This window comes from Mytilus trossulus, chromosome 9 (genome assembly GCF_036588685.1).
Source record: "Mytilus trossulus isolate FHL-02 chromosome 9, PNRI_Mtr1.1.1.hap1, whole genome shotgun sequence".
NCBI lineage: Eukaryota > Metazoa > Mollusca > Bivalvia > Mytilida > Mytilidae > Mytilus > Mytilus trossulus.
Window position 1 is genome coordinate 59,055,876 of NC_086381.1, and position 4,852 is coordinate 59,060,727.

Here is a 4,852-nt window from a genome sequence, read left to right on the forward strand (position 1 = left end):
CGGAACTAAACACATTTATTCTAAAAACAGTTGTTGACATGACACGGGTTGTGTTCTTCTCATATATGTTATGATGGTATGATACTAAACCCCTAACGGGAAGGATTGTGCCTGATGTTCATATGATGAAATCATAATCTTTCAGTCAGTTTAATTGAAGTCTGGAACTGGCATGTCAGTTAACTGCTAGTAGTCTGTTGTTATTTATGTATTATTGTCATGTTGTTTATTTTCTTTGGTTACATCTTCTGACATCAGACTCGAACTTCTATTGAACTGAATTTTAATGTGCGTATTGTTATGCGGTTACTTTTCTACATTGGTTAGAGGTTTAGTGGGAGGGTTGAGATCTCACAAACATGTTTAACCCCGCCGCATTTTTGCGCCTGTCCCAAGTCAGGAGCCTCTGGCCTTTGTTAGTCTTGTATTATTTTAATTTTAGTTTCTCGTGTACAATTTGGAAATTACATGCAGTATGGCGTTCATTATCACTGAACTAGTATATATTTGTTTAGGGGCCAGCTGAAGGACGCCTCCGGGTGCGGGAATTTCTCGCTACATTGAAGACCTGTTGGTGACCTTCTGCTGTTGTTTTTTATTTGGTCGGGTTGTTGTCTCTTTGACACATTCCCCATTTCCATTCTCAATTTTAAATATAAAGTTAAAGAGCATTGAGGACCCAAAATTCCAAACAAAATGTGCCAAATACGGCTAAGGTAATCTACTCCTGGGGGTAAGAAAATCCTTAGTTTTTCGAAAAATTCAAAGTTTTGTAAACAGAAAATTTATAAAAATGACCATATAATTGATATTCATGTCAACACCGAAGTGCTGACTACTGGGCTGGTGATAACCTCGGGGACGAAACGTCCACCAGCTGTGGCATCGACCCAGTGGTGTAAAAGAGCATAGGATTAATGGAAGATCATTCTTTTAAATAAAGGCAACAGTAGTATACCGATGTTAAAAACTCATAAATCGATAGAAAAAAAAGCAAATCCGGGTCACAAACAAAAACCGAGGGAAACGCATTAAATATAAGAAAATGACGACACAACATTAAAATGTAACACACACAGAAACGAACTAAGCATTAGACAAAATCCAATGAGAATAACAAATATAACATATATAAAAACTTAATAAATGAATTTAAGATAGAAAAGTACCGTTACACGTCTTATAACAATGTGAATTCACACTCAAATATAAGAGGAAACAAACGGCACAAAAGAAACACAACGTTAAAATGTAACACATACATAAACGAACTATAATATAAAAATGACCATATTTCTGACTTGGTACAGGACAGATTTTAAAGAAAAAAATGGTGGGTTGAACCTGGTTTTGTGGCATCTTTTAAACAAAAATATTTGCCAGATATTGATATACAGTATGGATTACAGAAACTGATATTTCTTTAATCCTTCAATACAATATTTGTTTTCTATATTGCAGAAAATGATGCTATATGCAGAATTTATAATCATTATGTGTTGAGTCATTATGTACCAAGTCAGGAATATGGTAAACGTTATATCATATATCGTTTCTCTGTGTGTTACATTTTAATGTTGTGTTTCTATTGTGTCGTTGTTCTCTTCTTATAGTTGATACGTTTCATTTTTTCCTCAAATTTTTTTTATCCCTTAATTTTTTTTCCTTGAAATTCTTATTTCCCCAAATAATTTTTTTTGCTCAAAATTTTTCTTCTCGAATTTGTTTTCCCGTTCTTTTCATTCTATTTTCATTTCCTTATTTGGTTTCTTTTTCCTCATACGATTTTCGTTTCCTTATTCGGTTTCTGTTTCCTTATTCGATTTTCATTTCCTTATTCGGTTTCTATTTCTTTATTCGATTTTCATTTCCTTATTCGGTTTCTATTTCCTTATTCGGTTTCTATTTCCTTATTCGATGTTCAGTTCCTTATTCGGTTTCTATTTCATTTTTTGATTTTCATTCCTTGTTCGGTTTCCATTTCCTTATTCCAGTTCTTTTTCCTTATTCGATTTTCAGATTTAGAAAAATATTATAAGTCTAAATTGAAACACAAAAACTTTAAAAAATAAGATGTTGTATGATTGCCAATGAGACAACTGTCCACAAGAGACAAAAATGACACAGACATTAACAACTATAGGTCATCGTACGGCCTTCAACAATGAACAAAGGCTATACCGCATAGTCAGCTATAAACGGCCCCCAGCTATAAACATTGTTCATCCTCAAAAAAAAAATTCTCCTGAAGAAAACATTTCCTTCATAAAAAATTTCCTCAATTTTTTTTTCTCAAATCTGTTTTCACCCAAATTTTTTCCCGTTTCCCTGAAATATGGTGTTTTTTTTTGTACAATTTTACTGAATATGCAAACATTGTTAAGGCGTGCAAATCTTTCATCTTAAGCACATGAGGGATTGAGCTCAAAACATTTAAATCAATGTTGAAAGGCTATTGATGCAGTAGTTGATCTACATCTTCTACATTGTTAGATAAGATTAAACAAGGATAATCTTAAACTGTTATGATTTTCGATATATCAATGCAATAGTATATTTTTTTCTGTGTTTGGTCCATAGTGCAATCTTACATGTGTATTACACTGGTATGTATGTAAAATTTACATTATACATTTTTGGAATCGACGGGACTACTGTCGTCCTTGACCTTTGTTAGTGAGTTGTTTTAATTCATCCTATTGGTACAGTTTCTGCATGAAATTTGAATCATTGGTATTTTACTGGAATTGATCTATATCTAACATACCATGCATTTCAAAAGCGGAAATAAGCGACAACGAAATAAATACTACTTCTTTATCTGATTATCTGGTTATAATCGCCATTCTGTAATTGTTTATGTTTGATAGTGTTTCTAATATAAAAAAGTAAACGTAGCATATAACTCAATTTCTTATACTCCTTAAGATCTGCTTAAAATAAATAGTGTTATTTCTCTGGAAGATATACATAGATATACGTAGCGTATAGACCAAGGAATTCTGAAAAAGAAGTATTTCCTTTATTCATTGATATTAAACGTTGACCTTACATTCAGCGAGATATGAATTATAGATGTTGTGTAATGCTGTTTCCAAGTTTAGCCATCGATTCAAATATTCTTGCCTGTTATAGATATGAAAATAGTTTCAAGAAACTTTGATCCTTCTATGATTTCATTAATATATGAGTGTGTCCTGAAATGTTTGTAAATTTGTTGGTTTATTCGTAAATTAAAGCTCAGTAAAGTACTTTAATGACTCTGACATATTATGCAAATATGATTTGTAACAGAATTTGGTTTTGTTCGATTATCAAGTTAATTATGCAAATTATGTACTTTTTGATGTTGTACATGTAAAATCTTGAATAATCATTATGATATACAATAGCAAGCTTTCAAATAGGTATACGTAGTGGTTCAAACAATTTTGAATACTCTTATTTGAAAACAATGTGTTTGTCGATGATACAAGGTATAGACCACAGAATTCTGAACCATACTTTATTCGGTAATATAATATGTTGAGCTTGCATTCAAAGAACATGGGATTAAGTGAAGATCATTCTTTAAACATTTCCTATGTTAATACAAAAATATTTGCCAGATATAGATATAGAGTATCGTTTACAGAAACTGATATTTCCTTTATCCTTTGAAACAATATTTTTTCCTTATATTGGGGAAAATGATGCTATATGCAGAATTTATAATTATTATGTGTTGAGTCATTATGTACCAAGTCAGGAATATGGCAATAGTTAATTATATCATAGATCGTTTCTCTGTGTGTTACATACATTTTAATGTGGTGTCGGTGTTCTCCTCTTATAGTTGATGCGTTTCCCTCAGTTATAGTTTGTAACCCACTCAATCGATTTGAAAGTTTCGAACAGCGGTAAACTACTTTTGCCTTTATTTGACATGTTTGAAGATTTAACATTTTTAATGTTTTTTTGCGTATATATATAAGCGTCACTGATGAGTCTTGTGTAGACGAAACGCGCGTCTGGCGTATTAGATTATAAGCATGGTACCTTTGATGCCACTACTTGTGGATGTTTCGTCCCTGAAGGTATTACTAGCCCAGTAGTCAGTGCTTTGGTGTTGACATGAATGTCATTTATATTGTCATTTTCATAAATTTCTTGTTTACAAAATTATAATTTTTTTTAAATACTAAGGATTTTCTTATCCTAGGCATATATTACTTTAGCCGTATTTGGTATAACGTTTTTGAATTTCGGGTCCTCAATGCTCCTCAACCTTGTATTTGTTTGGCTTCATAACTATTGTAATCTGAGTCTCACTGATGAGTCTCATGTAGACGAAACGCGCGTTTTAAATTGTCAATAAATATCAAATTATAAGCCTGGTTCCTTTTGATTTTACTTTTTTGTTACTTTTGATAAATCAAAGTAAGGTTTAAAGAAAATAATAAAAAAAAACCTAATGTATCGTGCCAAAACGGATAGGAAATAGTGGTTTACATAAAATTTCACCATTCTTTCAATATGTTTGGAAGCCTGTTATATATGCATCAATATGCGGTATGTGTTTTGCTCATTGTTGACGGTTGTACGGTGACTTCTAGTTGTAAGCGTCTATATATTTTAGTATCTGGTTGATTCATGTCTAATACTTTTTATGTGTCTATAACACCAAATCTTCTTATTTTATATTGATCATTATAACAAACGTATTTGCCTGATACAGATATTGAGAATTGTTTACAGAAACTGTGCTCTTTCGTTAATTTGGTAGTATATCATTGTGTCCTTATATTTTATAGAGTGTTTTGTTATAATCGTGAATTAAAGCTCATTAAACAAGTACAAATTGTTGAATATC